At 43.8% G+C, this 20,765-nt stretch overlaps 1 protein-coding gene across 11 annotated transcripts in view; it reads right to left on the bottom strand.

Annotated features, from left to right (window-relative positions):
* KDM4C (lysine demethylase 4C) overlaps positions 1-20,765 on the bottom strand; it is a 1,194,550-nt gene that overhangs the window by 481,141 nt on the left and 692,644 nt on the right. The gene's annotated exons all lie outside the window — the stretch shown is intronic.

Genomic DNA, 20,765 nt, shown 5'->3' with positions numbered 1-20,765 from the left:
TCAGAGCACAAAGTCCCAAACAGAAGACAGGGAAAGAACCAAGTACAAATATAAACAAGAACGAACAAAAAAAAAAACAAAAAACACTGTGAAAACAAAAAGCACAGCACCAATATTAAAAAACAAAACAGGAAACATGAGTAGGGCTGCTCAGATCTCCAGCTGTTAAAAGTGCAAGCTGGAAATGTCCCGGTTCCAAAAAAAAAAAAAAATCAGCAATGAGTTAGTGAAGTCCAGAAGGAGCTAAAACCAAAAAATGTTGTAGTTGGAACTCTGAACGGAAACGTGAAGGATCAGGAAATCTACATGAAACAAGAGTTATCATAAATGATAAGAACATTCAGGTCTATCCAGTACCGAGCGGTAGGAAGAGCTGCGTTAGTGCCTACGGCACCCGCGGTTACCGCCCGCACAGTACAGCTCACCTACCGCTCGATCCTGAACACTAATAATATGTAAATGTAAACCGCGTCCGTAATGCCTTAGTCCCGCGCAACCCATTTTACTGGATAGAGCGTCTATACAGTATCCTGGGTGCGCAGGCCTAAGGCTTCACGCCACGCTGGTATCTGTCATTTCAAATGTCATTTGAAATGACAGATACCAGGAAGCGAAAAAACCAAAAGCAAAAAGTAAGTCGCTTCGCCGCTTCACTCTTCCCTCCTCCCGGAGCAAGGCTGTTTTTCGCGCCCTGCTCCGGGAGGAGGGAAGAGTGAAGCGGCGAAGCGACTTACTTCTTGCTTTTGGTTTTTTTGCTTCGCCGCTGTCAGTGTCCCCCCTCCTCTCGGAGCGAGAGGAGGGGGGACACTGACAGCGGCGAAGCAACGGCGGAGACAGCGGCGAAGCAACGGCAGAGACAGCGGCGAAGCAAAAAAAACCAAAAGCAATTTTGTTTTTTTTTTTTTCAAAAGCGACAATTTTTTTTTTTTTCCAAAAGCGACTTACTTTTGGGATCTGTCAAGATCCCAAAAGTAAGTCGCTTTTGGATGCCTGCCAACTTACTTTTCTGAAGCCATCATCAGGAACACATGCGATCGTAGCTCCGGACATCGGAGGGGGGCTGCAACGTTTTTTTCGCTTTTTTTTTTTGGCTTCGGGAGCAGGGGAGAGGACTGGGGCTGCCACGGAGACCGGCACCCATGATCGCGGCCGGGGCAGGTGAGCGGGGGCTGGGGGAAAGCTTGCCATCTACCCTTACCCCTGCCTCTACCGCAGGGGTCAAGGTAGGCAGTAAGTTTGCAGGTTAAACGCGCGACAAAACGGCAGGGAAAACTAGCGATAGTCGGGGCGCGGGTTACGGGATGCTAGGGAATAGCTAATTGGCTCGTTTGCATGCAATATCGAGCTAATTCGCTCGTTTGCATGCAATATACATGCTGCGGGCGAAAGGGGTTGCCCAGGGAATTTAGGACGCGATAGGAGTAGGTTAAAGGGGATTCGGGATCGCAGGAAGGGCTAACGCGGCCGGAACGTGAGTTAAAAGCGGCTTAGGAGCAGGGTATATGCGGCCGCACTTTACAGGATAGGCCTGATTATTATCAAATTGGAACTATCAAAAGAAGAAAAAATAGACTGACACCATCACAATTCCACCGATAATTTCCAACTCTGGAGAGAGTCCTCAAGTGATCAGGGATGTGTGTGTGACCTGCAGGCTGTCAAGATATTTTACCAGATTTTCAGGTGATTCATATGTTTTCGGCACAAATTTATGTGTTGCATGCATTCTTGCTGGGTACAGTAGGCTGTATTGGACACCTGCCTCCTTAAGGCATGATCGTAGGCCCAAGAAGAGATTCCTCCTAGCGGCAGTAGTAGGAACCAAATCTGAGATGAAACTGGTTTCATTTTGTCATCTTGGAGTGATGATTTTGCTTTAGCAGCCAATAATATGGCCAGAGCATGTTGATACCACAATGCCTCAAGTATGATAGGATGGAGGTATCTAGTCTGCGGAATAGACCTGGAGATAATGCAGTGAGATCTAACAAATTCCAGAAGTAATTCAAATTTTATTTTGAGGCATGCTGGTATTAATTGCTGCAGAAAAAGTAACATATCAGGGCCTTCCACGTCCTTCTGGTATATCTAGTATGCGCAAGTTGTTTTGCATATTTCGATTAGATAGGACTTCTATGTCACGCTGTAGGAAAGCCATCTTTGCTGTCGCCATATGGATTTCCACAATTACCATCTCATTGTCATCAACTCTATGTTCCAAAGCTTTGTCCTGGGGGTAAAAGGCCACGACACTAGAAACCAAATGAGAGAGCTCCAATTTGATCACGCACATAGTCTCAGTATTTTGACGAAGGATTTCTTTCAGCTGCTGAAGCTCCACAAGTATCGGGTTAGATACCATAGTTGCCTTAGGGTACAGTGCTTTCTCAAGCATCAAAGGATCATGTTTTGATCTTTTACACCAGGAAGCCCAGGTGAATCTGCTTAAATATTGCCAGGTTTTGCTTTAGACATGATTCAAATGTCTTCTCAATCAGTAAAGTAAAGACAGCCAGTAGAATAAACTGCGACAAGGTTGTTAAATTAGTGGGGGGTCTGAGGAGCTGGAGAATCAAGCTGCTATTTTCTTTGTTGCTCACTAGCATCCCCCTACCTCCCAAATGAAGTAGCAATTTAATCCATATATTATCAGATAAATGCCTCTAAACCAACCATCATATAGTGATGTGGGTTACTGAAATAAAAATGTTTAAAACAACAGCTGCGGGTGAGGAGCACACCCAGGCCTCCTTACATACTTTAACATCTTTGAGCCCTGAGGCTCCTGAGACTCTTTCTCCTCCACTAAACACCCATATCCAGTTACAGGACTGGTCAGTACACTAAGGAATTGGTTACTCAAGTGGTTGCAGAAGCTGGACCTGAGACATCATCAGATGATGTTATAGGTAGAGGTGTAATAGAAGGGATAAATGCCTCCATTGTCAACTTGGAGGGAGGAGAAGAACTGACAAATGAATCCAGTAGGATTGTGGTAATTTGCCAGGAAGGAGGAGTGAGCGATTCTCCTAAGGAAAAACTGGTTAATTCCTCTGAAGTTACTCTTGGAAAACTTTGGGAAGCCTCTTTGAAAATTCAAAATATAATAGCGTCTTTAACTGAGTCTGTTAATAATTCACAGATTAAAATTCAAGAAACTGAGCCTAAGTTAAAGATACAAGAGACAAAAATAAAGGGATTGGAAGAAAATATTTTACTTATCCAGGAAACTCAAACAAAGCTAATCCAAGATGACAATATTGTTTCGAAGAAGATTGAAAAATTGGAAAATCTTGTTAGATATCACAATTTACGAGTACTAAATTTCACAAAAGTAAAATTGATTTCTTCCCAGGAGCAGTTCAAGAAATATTTAACAGAAGTTTTTCAATTTTCAAAGGAAAGTATGCCAGCAATATCAAAAATTTATTTTGTGTCTAAAGCATTAAAAGAACAAGGGACAGCGAGGGAGCTTGATGTGGTAGTAGAAGATAATTTAACTGAATTTCTTGAAACCACAGAAGAGGAACAAATAGAATATCGTGGAACACTTTTGGTGACTTTTGTAATATCAGATAGAGATTCAGTCTTAAATATGTTCTTCCGGAATAGGAATACATTGTTTTTGGGGCAAAAGATTTGGGTCTTCCCAGACTTAACCAGGGTCACTCAAATTCGTAGGAGAAAATTTCTAGATATGATTCAAGAGGTTAGGCAATTGGGGGCCAGGATATTTGTTAGATACCCTTGTAAGTGTTTGGTAAATTTGAATAATACTAGATATCTTTTCTTCGTACCTTCTCAATTAAGGTTCCTATTAAATAATCAGGGAATTGGGAGGACAGACACTCAACCTACTCAGGAATAAAAAAAAAAATTTGGGTAACCTTCCTTTTCTTTTTCCATAAATTATTTTAGTTATTTTGTTCCTATTAATTCTGGAGACTTATATACCTGCCTTAAAGTAATTAGGAGAAATTGGGATAGACAGGATTATATTACCATTTACTATTATAAGTATAAAAGTAGAGTAACAAATCTAGTACTGAAGTAGATATGTAATACCTGGAAAACCTTTTCTGTATGATTATTGTAAAACTGTATAAAGAAATAATAATAAAAAAAAAGACAACAGCTGTGAAGAAAAAAAAGTGTCTTTTATTAAGAAGTTTCAAAATAATATAAAGTTTAACTTGGAGAGGAAAGCAGCATATTAAGCAAAGCACCAATATAACATTCCCTCTCAAGTGACTTTACTGATAGCAAGACTATATATAGGATTTCTACATTTGTTTCATTCACCCCTACACTAGGTTACATAACTGCCAAAATTTCTATGGTTTTCTATTATAAACAAATAATCTAAATGATGTATGGTTATTTGCTTTCTGTCTCCATACTAATTATCCTCACCTCATATGTAAATGATGTTATCTATGGCTCACAATTAGATGGAATGTCAACTGGCCTTGTGACAGTTCAAAAATTTTCTATAACCTTGTAGCTCTGCATCTTTATCTAGAGTCTTCTTGCATAGAAAAACAAGTAGAAGGCTGAAGAACATGTCATGCTATAATATTGTTAGTAATTATAAAAGTGCTCTTATCTACTCTGCCAGGCAGCCGCACAGATCTGAGCCTGGGCCCTCGCACACTCCATGCATCTCCGGGCCAATTATCTAACAGGCATACCAAACATACTAACAGACCATCTCAATCGATGTCTCCATCTCCATGAGTGGTCTCTGAATCCATGTGTAGCGAGAAAAATTTTCTAGCGCTGAGGTCAACCAACCATCGACCTTTTGCGTCCGAATTGAACCACAGAGTGGACAGATTCTGCTCCCTACACAGGCATACAAATGTGTTAGCCATGGGCGCCTTTGCTTGCCTCTGCAACAAAGGCCTCCTATAGGCGTCTCTTCCGATACCGCTTATAGCCAAAACTCTCGTGAAGCTGCAGCAGTACAGGTTTTCAATGATTCTCATATTCCTGGACTGACCTCGACAAGTATGCTTCCCCATACTTCTCAACATATCACTCCAGAAACCAATTTGCCTGTCCACAGTTCAGTCTCATAACACAGACTCACTGATGTGAAGCTACAAGTACCTGAGAATGACAACCTTCCACAAGTAAATCTTACCATTCAAAATGGGTAAGATTTACCAAATGGTGTGCACAAAAATGTGTTGGCCCCTTTTTCCTGCCCCACTCCATCTCTATTAGGCTATCTAGAATACCTTTTGGATGCTTGTCCCCAGACATCCAACGCACGGGTACACCTCAGTTCCATCTCAGCATACCACCAGGGAGTAGGGGATGCCCTGTTAAAGGCTCAACCCCTTATGAGTCTGCTAATCATGGGTTTTCTGCAACTTAAGCCGCTTCTATGATCACCGGTTACGGAATGAGGCCTAAATGTAGTGCTTACAAGGCTCATGCGTTCCTCGTTCAAGCATTTGCATTCCTATAACCTTAAAATTCTTCCAAGGAAAATTATTTTCTTTGTAGTCATCACGTCTACTAAAAGGGTCAGTGAGTTACAAGCCCTTGTTGCATACTCACCCGACACTAGGTTCCTCCGTGACCGAGTGGTCCTCCGTACTCACCCTAAATTTCTTCTTAAGGTGGACACAGTCTCTCCCCTTACTCAGTCTATAGTCTGCCCACTCTTCCCAAAGTCTCTCAACAAGGCGAGAGGGTTTTGCACACCTTGGACTGTAAGCATGCACTTGCATTCTATCTGGACCGCACTGCAATCCATAGGAAATCCACCCAACTCTTTGCTTTTTTGACAAAGACAAGCTGCAAGATCCAGTGGGCAAACAAACTCTCTCCAACCAGCTAGCAGACTGTATCAAATTCTGCTATGAGGAAGCAGGACTTCCTCGCCAGGGTTGAGTGCAGTTACATTTTGTAAGGGCCATGGCAACATCGGTAGCACACTATAGCTCAGTACCAATTGCCGACATCTGCTAGGCTGCGACATGGAACTCTCTTCACACATTCGCAGCCCTCTACTTCTTAGATAAGGAAGTCCATCAAGACTCTGCCTTTGGCTAATCTGTTTTGCAGAACTTTGTTCCAGTATAATCCCAAACTCCTTCCACAACCACCTGCTGTGATTTCAGGCTGCCTCATCCTTGCCAATAGCACCCCAATTATTGTTCCTGCTGAGCGAGTGGTCTGCTATTGGCCTGTTGTAATATGAGCCAGCCTGTAGCTTGCTAATCACCCATGTGAGGACTGCCATCCTGCTTGTCCTGGGAGAAATCAGAGTTGCTTACCTGTAACAGGTATTCTCCCAGGACAGCAGGATGTAGTCCTCACAAATCCCACCTGCTACCCTGCGGAGTTGGGTCCGCTTACGTTCTATTTTATTTTTCACTCGCACTTTTTTGCTACAAACGAGACTGAAAGGAGACCCCTGTGGAAACAGGGATCATGGCATGCTGGGCATGCTCAGTGTGCCAGTCAAAGCTTTCTAGAAACCTTGACAGAAACGTTTTCCGTGATAGGGTTCCATCCATCCAGAGATATGTGACTGCTTGTCCTGGAAGAAAGAAAAGTGAGAGATGCCATGGCAAACCCCAGCGAGTGAGGCTGTGGACGATTCAGGGACCTGCATGGACAAGTGGCCAGAGTGTATAGAGGTGGAAACCGCGGGGAGCCCAGAGGGAGATGCTGCAGAAAACCTGGAGGAAGAGTCAATGGAGAGCCCAGAGGATAGCACTGTGGACACTCCAGTGATGGAGGATACAGAGGAGCAAAGAGGGGCTCTATATCAGAAGCAAAGAAGCGGGCACAGCTGGTAATAGAGAAACCAGAACTGGTATTCCCCAGTCAGTCCATATAGCTCCATCAGGTTGGAATTCGAACCTGGAGCCAGGAAAGGATTTTATTAAAGGACTGGGGATGTGTTTTCCATTAATGCCACACGGGGACTGGGAGGTCTTGGACTCTCCTGGATGGGATCCAGGAAGGAGTAGGGACGCTTGGCCCTATGGGTCCAAGCTGAGGGGAGGGATATGTGAGGCAGTGCACCTAGTGTTCCCCTATTTACCTCTGCAGAAGCAATCTAGATGCTTGATCTACCTTAAATGCTTTAAGGAGCGTATGCTCTATGGGTGGGATCCTGTGGAGTAGGTGGGGCTCAGAAGGTATTAGCCAGAGACAGGGGAATAAGAGCTGGGATTCAGGTGGGGATAACCAGACAGGCCTCAGGTCTACGGGAAGAAGGCAGATCCTATAGGAGCTCTGCCTGCTTCAGGGGACCTACATGTGGAACAGGGAGCATTTCAGAGAATGCTACCCTATCGGTTCTGGATTTCAGCTGCCAGAATCTCTCTCCCACATTTTCCTGTTATTAGTGCCCACATGCATCATAACTAATGACGTCCCCTCAGCGCTGTCTAAAATCCTATCTAGGTGACACGTGAGGTCTGCCACCTAGCAGGCATGTTACCAGGTGATCCTCATGTCCATCAGCCACTGAGGTATCTACATTCCTAATAACTGAATCACCAACTATGACGGCTGACCTTATTCTCTCTCCTGGGCAGTAGGCCTAGGTGATACATCCTCAGGGCGAGAAAACAATGTATCACCTGGAGAGCAGGTCCTTGCTACAGGATCACTTCCTGCTGCACTGGGATGATACTCTCTGACCATGAGACCTTCCTCTTCCAAAGCAGCATCAGGACTGTCAGATTGGAGTTGGGATTTGGCTATTATGTCCCTGAAGATCTCATCTATAAACTTCTGACTGCCTAAGCTCCTCGAGGTGTTCCACTCTAGCCTCCAGAGATCGGACTCATTTTGTGAGAGCCAGGAGCTCTTTGCACCAGGTGCACACAACCTCTCATCGGCACGTAAAAATTGATACATTTGACACTCAATGCTGAAGACTAAAAGGCCCCCCTTGTGCTGCTGGATTGCTGCCTTTATCTTAATTTTGTTGAATTCTTAGTAGGTTTAGGTTGCTAACAGAGAATAGAATGTGTTGCTAACGGAGAATGTGTAAATAGGAGTCCTTTAATAGGTAATATACCGTACTTTCCAGCGTATAAGATGACTGGGCGTATAAGACGGCCCCCAACTTTTCCAGATAAAATATAGAGTTCGGGATATACTCGCCGTATAAGACTACCCTTCTATGTCACTACATAACCATACTGTATGCGGTATCCAGTATACAACAACCAGCCAATCACGGCAAGCGATGTACCTTACCGGCGATTGGCTGGTTGTTATATACAAATCCTGCTTGGATTGGTCAGCTCTCCCTGCCTGCCCAGCCCTCCCTGTCTCCAAGACTATCAGAGTGGTAACGCATCCCTCTGGCCCACCCTTGTATCCTACTACCGGTACCTCCTTCTCTGCCTCTCAGATCTCGCTCCTGAGGACTGCAGTGAAGTGGCGCAGACGTGCATGTGCGAGATCTGAGAGGCAGAGAAGGAGGTACCGGTAATAGAGATGTGAATCGGAACCGGAATCGGTTCCAATTCACATTCACGAGAGAGATGTGGATCAGCAGTGGACCAATCTAAAAGGAGCAATTACCAAAGCAACTACTCTATATGTTAGAAATGTAAAGAAAAGAAAAAGAAAAATGAAACCTATCTGGTTCTCAAAGGAGGTGGCTGACAAAATTAAGGCTAAAAGAACAGTGTTCAAGAAATATAAAAGATCCCAAAGGGATGAGCACAAAGAACAATATTTGAGTCAACTGAGGGAGACGAAGAAATTAATAAAGTCGGCAAAAAGTCAAGCGGAAGAGATGATTGCCAAGGAGATAAAGAATGGTAACAAAACATTTTTCAGATACATCAGTGAAAAGAGAAAAGTTCAAAGTGGTATAGTGAAATTGAAAGGTGGAAATGATCAATGCATGGAGAGTGACAAAGAAATGGCAGAAATATTAAACAAATACTTCAGTTCTGTGCTCACTAAAGAAGACCCTGGAGAAGGACCATCTCTACACAACAAGAAACTGGAAGGAAGTGGACTAGAAGAAAACCCTTTTACAGTAGAAAATGTATGGGAAGAGCTAAAGAACCTGAAAGTGGACAAAGCCATGGGACCTGATGGGATTCATCCAAGGATACTGATGGAGCTTAGAGATGTGCTGGCGGGTCCGCTGTGTGACCTGTTCAATAGATCCCTAGAAACGGGAGTGGTGCCGAGTGATTGGAGAAGAGCGGTGGTGGTCCCGCTTCACAAGAGTGGGTACAGAGAGGAGGCTGGTAACTACAGACCGGTTAGCCTCACTTCGGTGGTGGGAAAAGTAATGGAGTCACCGTTGAAAGAGAGAATAGTGAACTATCTACAGTCCGGAGAATTGCTGGACAAGAGGCAGCATGGATTCACCAGGGGAAGATCCTGTCAGACAAATCTGATTGACTTTTTTGACTGGGTAACCAAGGAATTGGATCGAGGAAGAGCACTCGATGTCATCTACTTAGATTTCAGCAAAGCTTTTGATACGGTTCCACACAGGAGACTGGTGAATAAAACGAGAAGCTTAGGAGTGAGTGCTGAGATGGTGACCTGGATTGCAAACTGTTTGACGGACAGAAGACAATGTGTGATGGTAAATGGAACTCTCTCTGAAGAGAGAGCGGTTTTAAGTAGTGTACCGCAAGGATCGATGTTGGGACCGGTCCTGTTCAATATCTTTGTGAGCGACATTGCGGACGGGATAGAAGGTAAGATTTGTCTTTTTGCGGACGACACTAAGATCTGCAACAGAGTGGACACGCCGGAAGGAGTGGAGAGAATGAGACGGGATTTAAGGAAACTGGAAGAGTGGTCGAAGATATGGCAGCTGAGATTCAATGCCAAGAAGTGCAAAGTCATGCATATGGGAGTGGAAATCCGAATGAACTGTATTCGATGGGGGGGGGGGGGGGGAGGCTGATGTGCACGGAGCAGGAGAGGGACCTAGAGGTTATAGTTTCTAATGATATGAAGTCTGCGAAACAATGCGACAAGGCGATAGCAAAAGCCAGAAGAATGCTGGGCTGCATAGAGAGAGGAATATCGAGTAAGAAAAGGGAAGTGATTATCCCCTTATACAGGTCCTTGGTGAGGCCTCACCTAGAGTACTGTGTTCAGTTCTGGAGACCGTATCTACAAAGAGACAGAGACAAGATGGAAGCGGTACAGAGAAGAGCGACCAAAAGAGTGGAGGGTCTTCATTGGATGTCATATGAAGAGAGATTGAAGAATCTAAATATGTACACCCTGGAGGAAAGGAGGAACAGGGGTGATATGATTCAGACCTTCAGATACTTGAAAAACTTTAACGATCCAAAGACAACGACAAACCTTTTCCGTCAAAAAAAAAATCAGCAGAACCAGAGGTCACGAGCTGAGGCTCCAGGGAGGAAGACTAAGAACCAATGTCAGGAAATATTTCTTCACGGAGAGAGTGGTGGATGCCTGGAATGCCCTTCCGGAGGAAGTGGTGAAGTCCAAAACTGTGAAGGACTTCAAAAAGGTGTGGAATAAACACTGTGGATCCATCAGGTCTAGAGGAAGTGTATAAAGAGGAGGCAGCAAAACACTGCACGGCGCGGCAGTAGCCACGGAGGCATTCACGGAGCGGGATGCCAGTGGCCAGTGGTTGGTGTTCCACCTTCACGGAGCGGAAGGATGGAGGCCTGCCATTTCCATATTTAAAAAAAAAAACAGGGGTGGGCAAGAGTATGTAAAATTAACGAAGAGTTCATAAGCTATAGGTATTACCAATTATTAGGCTTATTCAATATTTGTTGATAGATAATGTGGCTACTTCACTTTCAATACATATCCAACATAGCTCTCTGCTTCAACAGCAGGAGAGAAGAAAAACTAATACTTCATGCATATCCAGCATAGCTCCCTGCTTCAACGGCAGGGGAGAAGTAAAACTAATAGTTCACGCTTATCTAGCATAGCTCTCTGCTACAATGGCAGGGGAGAAGAAAAACAACCAATAAGGGCTGAATAACATAGTCTGGGTAAAACAAATAAGCATGGGTGTAGCTTGCTTATTGCGGCGGTTACTACCCCTAACTAATCAAGCTTGATATTTAACTTGGATGCAGCTCCATCACTGCTCTCTGCATTAATGGTGGGGGTGAAAGGGAAATAGAACCAAAGGTTACTAGGAGCCAAGAGAAACAGATAAGTATGAGAAAAAAAGAAGTGTGAGGCTTGCTGGGCAGACTGGATGGGCCGATTGGTCTTCTTCTGCCGTCATTTCTATGTTTCTCTGTTTCTATGATTCCGGTTCACATCGTGGGTTTTTTTTCGTCCGGCCCGATCGGGTTTTTTTTTTTTTATCGGCTGCGCCCGAGCCGATAAACAAAAAAAACACCCTGACCCTTTAAAACTAATCCCTCAGCTTCCCCCACCCTCCTGACCCCCACCAAGACCTGCCAAATTAATTAAATACAACCCCCCACCCTCCTGACCCCTCCAAAACCTGCCAAATTAATTAAATACAATCCCCCACCCTCCTGACCCCTCCAAAACCTGCCAAATTAATTAAATACAACCCCCACCCTCCTGACCCCTCCAAAACCTGCTAAATTAATTAAATACAACCCACCACCCTCCTGACCCCTCCACAAGATCTGCCAAATTAGTTTTCTACAACCCCCCACCCTCCTGACCCCTCCAAGACCTGCCAAAAGTCCCTGGTGGTCCAGTGGGGGTCCAGGAGTGGTCCGGGAGCGATCTCCTGGATTTGGGCCGTCGGCTGCCAGCAATCAAAATGGCGCCGACGGCCCTTTGCCCTTACTATGTCACTGGGGCTTGGTCGACCCCAGTGATATAGTAAGGGCAAAGGGCCATCGGCGCCATTTTGATTGCTGGCAGCCGACAGCCCAAGTCCAGGAGATCGCTCCCGGACCCCCGCTGGACCACCAGGGACTTTTGGCAGGTCTTGGAGGGTGGTGGGTTGTAGTAAATTAATTTGGCAGGTCTGGTGGGGGGGGGGGCAGGAGGGTGGGGGGTTTTGTTAGATTTTTAATTTTTTTTATATTCGCTCCATAAGACGCAGACATTTTCCCCCCACTTTTGGGGGAAAAAAGTGCATCTTATGGAGTGAAAAATACAGTAATTATTTGCCCTATAAGACGACCCTCGACTTTTGAGAAGGTTTTCAGGGGTTAAAAACTCGTCTTATACGCTGGAAAATACAGTACCAATAAATTTAATCTGGTAGTGACCTGCAACAGGATAATTAAACTTTTGATAAGGTCTGGAACAATCCGGTGTTTTAGGTAAAGGCTCATTGATTTTTAATGTGAAAGAGTCTCTTGCCTATAAATAAAAGGATAAACTAAAGGTGTGAGGGAAGAAAAGATAAACACATACAAAACTCTAAGCTCATCCTTTGATCATCATCTTTATTTATTTTATTTATTTATTTGTCGAGTTTTATATACTGTCGTTCGGTTTTGCCATCTGAACGGTTTACAAAAGTTTCGATGTTTGACATATTTTCCAAAGATTCATGTGATTGTCAATTACTACGCAGTTATGAGTAAAAGAAGCAAATACTGATTTTGTTGAAATCTAAGAATGAACCTGATAAGAAAGACTAATATTCCCTCTAAAATGTTATAGCACTAGAATATTAATTTGGATATATAGTAGTACAATCTATAGTTTTGTCTGTATATCTAACTTCTAGTTTTTGATAGGCCATATTTTGTTCATTTCTTTTTTTTTTTTTGCCAACAGCAGGGCTCCTACTGGATTGAGGGTTATTCAGCTCTTCCCCTGCAATATATCTTGTGCTTCTAAGGCAACTTAGTATAATACAATCTCTGTGGTGATTTACACTTAATTTGGTTAGCCCGAGAGGCTCCTATTTTGTTTAACAAATGTTGGCACCTACCATCTGTAAAATGCAATAATATTTCAGCCTAGAATTAAAGTATTTAAAAATAGCTTGAACAGAGAAATACAAATAGATAATTAACAACCCATCTATTGTAATTATTACAATACCAATAAGATCAGAAATGATATGTATGTTTTGTCAGGTCAGGATATAGGGAAAGGAATGTTAATGAAATAATTTCCCTGAATGCATTTTTTCTATTAGGACCACTACTTTTCTGAGATAGGTGAAATCACTCGACTTTTTATTACATTCAATATAGACAGAATACCTAATTATTAAATTGTAAATGTACACCCTAGTTAGGTATACGTAGTAAAAGCATCTATGGTATTTTGATATTTTGGAATTTTCTTATTTTAACAAAATAGCAAAGCACCAATCAAAAATAAACAAGGTTTATACTATGCTGGGATATTAAAATGGATGGCGTATGTTATGAGACATGAAAATAAAGCCTCTATGTCTTCAATAACCTAAGAACTGTCATTAAATATTGCAACACATTGTCATGGGGTGCTTGGTTGAACTCAGGGTAAGCAGCTAACGAACAGTACAAAACTGCAGGCTTAGACATGGGACTGTTTTCTGCCTAGTCAGCTCCCTCCCTCAAAGGTTGAGCCCTTGGGTTCTGGAGATCAGTAGGATTTGGCTGCGGCAACATGGTGAGTCTATGCCGATGGAAGCAAGTGTAGGAAGACTGGTCAGACTGAGGCAAAGCTGAGTAGTCTGGATCAAGACTTGGACAGGCTGGATAGTCTGGAGCAAATCTTGGTCTGTGTGGTAAAGCTGGAGTAAATCTTGGACAGTGTGGTAAGGCTGGATTAAGGCTTGGCACAGGATTGGACTGGACACTGGAGCTGAATACAAAACAAGGACTGGGACAGCAGAGACAAGGCAAGATAGTGAGCACAACCAGAAAGATAGACAAGCAAGGCAGGGTACAGGACAGGATCAGAGATAGGGAAGGAGCTGAAGCCAGGATACTGGAATCAACAGGACTAGACAGGGCAAGACAAGACCAGACAAGGTCAAAACCTAATCAAGGTAGACTACGGCAGAACACAGAAAAGGTAGACAAGGGTAAAATAGAACAGAGAACAAAGAAGCCTTAAGGCAACAAGGCTAAAGGCCTTTAGGCCACTAGGCTATAGGCCCGAAGACCCTAGGTACAAAGAGAGGCCCGGATGCCACAATGTGAGGTAAGGTCTAGTATTGGCCACAGCGTCAAAGTAAGGAATGGCCTAGATAGGCCGCAAGGTAGAGTAAGGTCAGAGTAGACCATACAAGGTTCAAGGAGCAAAAAGGCCCATAGGCTGCAAGTCAAGGTAAGGAACAAGAAGGCCCGTAGGTAAAAAGGGAAGAAGCAAGGAGGACTGTAGGCCACAAGGCAAGGCAAGGAGCAAGAAGGCCCAAAGGATGCAAGCCAAGGAGCAAGGAAACAAGAGCCAAGTCAGAGAGCCAAGGAAGATTTCATGAGAAAGCAAAGTTACATTGGAAAGCTGGGTTACATAGGGCTGAAGCTTGGGGGTGCTGCAGGCAGTGAGGAGGAGCTTAGCAAGGTTGAAGGATTCTTGGTGGAGCGGAGGTTGTGAGACAGGCTGAGTCAAAAGCCATTGAGGAACTGGCTTGGACAGCTTTGAACAGAGCTCATAGGAGATCTCTGCAGGTAGAGAGGCGTCATGGTAGACAGAATCAAGTTATGATGAGGCTGCACAGTAGACAAAATTTTAACTGATATACCCTATTGCAATTCTCAAATATCTTGCCTTGGCTGATACAAGGGATGGGATGAAACTATGTTAAAGACCTAGGTTCAACTCCAGGCTAAGGTTCCTGATCCTTTTGTTAGCTGGAACTAGAGAAACTGCTTAAATATAACTAAACAGTATGGATGATTTAAAAAAAAGGAAAAGTATAGCTCTCACAATTGTAACTGATACCTGGCCAAAGAGCAGCATTTGAAAAGATACTGCATTCCTTCCTCTCTGTCAAGGAATTTTGACTTGATATAACTATATGTAAAATGCATATAAAAATCTTCTGGTCTGCCATTATGGTTTTCTCATAATAGCTAGAGGAGATGGAGTAGAGAAGACTTTTAAAATTGGTTATATTTATTATTAATGCTCTTTTCCAATAAATCATTCAACACAGTATGCTATGTTATCCTTTCCTACTTTGTAAGAATATGTTGCAAGGCTAACATCTCTTACTATGATTATTATCCAGGGAAGTTTCTTAGGTGGCTCTATAGTCCTACAGGAAAGGCAACTGACAAGGCACCTTATAGACTGCCATTTTCATTGTAGATTACTTTTCAGGAACTGATACATAGCTGTAGCAGCAGTAACTTAAAACCTTCAAGTAATGCCTCGTAAAATGAAATGCAATGCAGTCTTTACCAGTGTACTGCTGTAAGTAGGGAGCTAATGAAAATTGTGTTATAGTACAGAACATTAATGGAGAGGTAAGGTTATACATAATGAGCTTTAATTAACACTAAAGCTATAATAGTTTTATATTTGTCCTTTAAAATAAAGGTGCACTGTAGTGCTAAAACCCAAGATTAAACAAGCATGGATAATAAATGTCCTGAAATTGCACATGGCTGTAGTTGCATTTTTGGGTGGTTGAATACTGCATCATATTGATTTTGACCTTGGATTTCATTAAAGAAAGTTATTTGAGATATTTCTCCATTTATTTAATCTTTTAGAACTTAGAAATATATTTTAAAGTTAGGTTAAAAAAAAATGACAATTTTGGCCACTCTGAAATCCAGGAAATGGGACACAGACCAAGTGCATCTTACAACAATGGAATTTATGAATAATTTGTACATTCATAGTAAAGAAAGGAATTAGTGCATATGGTCTTAAAATATCATGTAGCTCATCATCATTAGATTAATTTGTGCTGGTGCAATATATATCACTACTCTAGGATCAATATTGCTACTAAAACTCCTACTACATGTACACAAAGGGGACAGTGAACCAATCCGCAGAATTTTTCATTGGTTAGCAGACTATTTTTGCCACAGTTTACCAAGGATGCAAATGAACTCTGTGGCAAACATTCACAGGAAATTCATTACAGAAGATTCCAAATAAAGATACATACAGCTCATTGATATACAGTCATAATTCTTATGAAAACCTGCTTCATAAGCCTTTTTGGGGGAATGTTCCAAAGGGCCATAAATGGAGTTATGAAGGAGTGTGTGTGTGTGTGTGTATATATATATATATATATATATATATATATATATATATATATATAACCTTATGAATGGCAGTGGAGCCATTCATATTTCTAACATAAACCACAGCTAGGGTTCCTTTGGAAAGACCTTACACAGGCACCACTACCTTCTTCCACCCCAAGGGAGGTGAGGAACAATGGACTTATAGTATCTTCCACTAACTGGATACAGGAGTACCCAGGATTAAGGAAGGTTCGGTCCCATCCAAGGCACAACTCGTTTCAGCAGCTTGGAAGACACATAGAAAATTCACAAAATCTGCTGTGCATTCCTAGGGAGAATGCAGGATACCATCAACACTTGTTACAGTACTCTTTTCTGGACACCTGATGGATAACTCGGTAACCATCACTTGAACCCATACTCATACCCTTAATTCTATGCCAGTACATGGGAACAACATAACCTCCTCTCTGCCCAGCTGGAATGATTTCCTATGCTTACTTTACAATCAGAACTTTCCTTTGAAATCCTTCAGTTAATACTTCTGTCTAGTGAACATACTGAAAAGCACCTCCAAACATTTTAACTATATGTAATCCCTTACACACTTCTACTTTAGTATTTCTCCTTGGCAAAAGCAAATATATTAAATAAACTTGTGGGAAACAGGACAGAACACAGGTGACTTCAGCAAGCTGGAAAATAAATAAGTTAGCAGCAACTAGGTCAAGGCATACTGGGAGAGGGGACAGCGTGAGAAATTGAGGGGTATGCATGCCTTCCAGGAGAGGATGGTCCGGAACATGGATGGGATCCTCAGGACCATAAAATTGCTGGGTGCAGCTGTAAGGGCCCTGGGTGTTCTCACCTGCCGGTCCTGACTATCCTACCTTGTCCCTGCCTCCCTAACTCCCCAGGGTTTTTCCTTTTCTGTAAATAGTTTTGGTCTCTAGTTCTCCCATTCCCATCCTTTTTATTTTAAGAAAAAACTGTTCTTCTTTAAAAATACAAAATATTTTTGATAAATGTTAAAATAAATGTTTTTACAGTTTATCACAGGTGTGTTCATTTTAGATGAGGGCAGAGTGGATGAAGGACTATTAAGTAGCAGGCGGGAGCTTTCTCTTACATGTCATTCCTTCCATGATGCTGGATTCTGTCTGTGGATGACAGAGAGAGGTGGACTTCACCGTGTCATCTTCTTAGTGTCTTAATTGATCTACTCCTGAATCTCTCTTTTATGTCATTTTTAAGAGCAAAGATATGCATATTCAGGAACATGTACATATAAAAACAAGGGCACAAAATTAGGTTTCTTCTACATTTTGAACTGCTGAACCCTCCCACACCTTGGAGAGTCATCCATCTACCACGTGACAGAGTTGACCTATAAGCTGAGATGTCTGAGGAGGCATCCTTTCAGGACTGGAAGGTCCAGTTTCCAGGCAAAACTGAGCACTGTTGAAGGTCTTAAGTCTGTTTTAAAAAAAAACACACCCACACACACACCAGGCCTGCATTGTCTTAGATCCCCAATATTTTCTGAGAGAAGATTTTCTTCTTTAAGAGAGGCCTAGTTCTTATGTTCTTAATGTTTGGGTACTTGCCAGGTACTTGTGACTTGGATTGGCCACTGTTGGTAACAGGATGCTGGGCTTGATGGACCCTTGGTCTGACCCAGTATGGCATATCTTATGTTCTAGTTAAATAGTGTGTGATGGCAGATCAGATAATTCAGTCATGTATTGCTTCTCTAGTAGAAGTTCATGTCTGTATTTTTCTGATGAAATACAGGCCAAGTGCCCATTTTATGAAGTTAGAATCAATTTTGATGCAAAGGTGGTGATGAAACTTCAGGTATCTCCCTCTAGCATGTCTCTGTGCACTAGGCAAGCTGGTTTATGGGTATTATTTATTTATTTATACATTGTATTTATTTACAAATTTTTATATATCCTCATTCAGTTATTCTAATAAACCTTTGTTCAAAGAACGCAGATTTCTTTGTGGTGTAATAAAGGAAATGCTGAGCTACTTTAGCCAGCAGACCATGGCCTGCTGAGGCTAGTATGCCAAAGAGTCTGTGGCCATGTCCTCAATGAGTTCTGCAAGATAGCTTGTGAGTAAAATTTCTGCAGGGGTCTCTTTTGCTGGGTGAAGGTGATGGTCTTTGTTGCCATCAGCTGTAGTCATGGCCTGTGTCGAGAGGATATTCTGTGGTGATCACAGGGAGCTAGGGAAAGACAGGAGTGTGTGGTGGATAAAAATGTTTGTGGGAGAGAACTGTGGATGCTGCTCATGTTGACATAACTGTGCGCAGTTTTTCCTCCGCTGCTGCCTCTGGCACGCTCATTCCCTCGCCCTATTCACCAGCATCTCCTTCAAGGTAACAAGACTGCTGAACCAGAGGGTAGCACTCCCTTTCACCTATAACCCCTTTTTTGGGAAGGGTAACTCCTTTAGGACACACATCTAGTTTATAACCTTTGGTGCTTCTCCAGCTCGCTGACTCCTTCCCAAGCCCGACTCCTGATCCCTAGGAGTGGGATTCTTTTATGGGGGGAAACACTCATCTATGGTCCAGGCATTGATATGTGATCCTGTGTTTGTGCTTGCAGCTATCACATCCCTGGAAGGGAGATGCTATGAAAGAAACTGGGTGTTAAATAATTTACTGATTGATCAAAATAAATTCCATCTTTAAATAAGTGTACAGTTATAGTTGATTCTTTGCACAGTTAGGGTGTTTCAATCAGGGTAGGTGTCCTTTTCCTCAGCAAACTGGTTGAGCTTCCCAATCGGTGATGTGAAGCGTGCACTAAAGTTCTCCCAGTGGCTTAACTGGGATTCCTAGGTCGGGGTCCTCTTTTAGCATAGCAAAAATCCTACCTGATAGTCCAGTAAATTCTCGAACACCTAGACCTTTATCTTGGTCCCATGTTATTGGAGATCCGGAGGGGGTCTTCAGGTTCTTACTTTAGTTCTTCTGAAAGGTGACTTCTTAGGTTGAAAAGTTAGAGGATGGGAACCTGCTGATCCAGTCAAGTTCCCATTGAGGAGGAGTGGCTGAAACACCCCCCCCCCCCCCCCCCCCCCCCACACACACACACACACACACAACTCTATACCCAGTACTACTGGACATACACATATAAGACAGAAGAGCAGACAGAAGAGCAGGCAGACACAGACAATTTTGTTATAAAGCATGCCACTGTCTGCTTGCTAACTATCAGCTCGATACTGTAAGGTGCGGTTGGAGATTAACTCGCTGTGGGCGCACAATTGGGACACATAAGGCGATCCTGCGATACAGTCTCCAGTTTCACGCGTCCTTAACGCTTCTTGAAACCGATCCGTAACCTTTTCCGCACGCATGTATATGATATGTAAATGAACGAATTAGCTATTTAATGAACAAATTAGCTATTCCCCTCTGATACTGTGACGCGCGCTCCGATTATCTCCTTTGTAACCCGCTATTTTGCCGCGTCCTTAACCTGTTAGTTTACCGCCTACCCTCTACCTGATGTTAGTGTGGTGTTCGAACAGCTACATACCGGACTGCACCATGGACGACCTCCATATATACTAACATTTGCAGCGTAAAGTTGTTACATATATATATATATATATATATATATATATATATATATATATATATATATATCAATACCTTGTCACTTTCCGAATCCCCAATCTCCACACGGGCGGACGGGTGGGCGTCCGTTCATCCAGGCGTTTGATCCAGGCGGCGGCGGGAGCCGGCGGGCGGGTGGGCGCCCGTTTGATCCAGGTGGCAGCGGGAGCCGGGGGGCGGGTGGGCGCCCGTTTGATACAAGCGGCGGCGGGAGCTGGTGGGCGGGTGGGCGCGCGTTTGATCCAGGCGGCGCTCAAGACGTGACTGCCTTGAGCGCCGAAATCGCACGGGCGTACACAGGCGTGCATTTATTGACTGCCGGCGGGGGCTGCCGGAGGCCGCTTTCGCCGCCGGCTCCCTCCGCCTGGATGAATGCACGCCCGCCGGCTCCTGCCGCCGCCTGGATCAAACGCGCGCCCACCCGCCCGCCGGCTCCCGCCGCCGCTTGGATTAAACACGTGCCCACCCGCCGCTCCTGCCGCCGCCTGGATCAAACGCGCGCCCACCCGCCCGCTCCCGCCGCCGCCTGGATCAAACGCGTGCCCACCCGCCCGCCGGCTCCCGCCGCCGCCTGGATCAAACGTGCGCCCACCTTCCCGCTCCCGCCTGGATCAAACGGGCGCCCACCCGCCTGCCGGCTCCTGCCGCCGCCGCCTGGATGAACGGGCGCCTGCCCGCCGGCTCCCGCCGCCGCCTCAATGACCGCACGCCCGCCCGTGTGGAGATGGGGGATTCGGAAAGTGTTTTATATATATATATATATATATATATATATATATATATATATAAAACACTTTATTCCCTTTTGTTTTAATTTTCGCCCTGCGCCTTGCTTCGGGAGGGCGGGAACCATCCACTTCCTGGTGCCTGTCATTTCAAATGTCATTTGAAATGACATTTGAAATGACAGGTACCAGCGCACCCAGGATACTTTATAGGCGCTGTATTAAGCGCCTATACAGTAAAATGGGTTGCGTGGGCCTAACCTTCGCCTAACGCTTCGCAGACGCGAC

Source organism: Rhinatrema bivittatum, chromosome 1 (assembly GCF_901001135.1).
Source record: "Rhinatrema bivittatum chromosome 1, aRhiBiv1.1, whole genome shotgun sequence".
NCBI lineage: Eukaryota > Metazoa > Chordata > Amphibia > Gymnophiona > Rhinatrematidae > Rhinatrema > Rhinatrema bivittatum.
The sequence above is the reverse complement of the archived record's forward strand: the minus strand, read 5'-3'. Positions and strand labels throughout refer to the sequence as shown.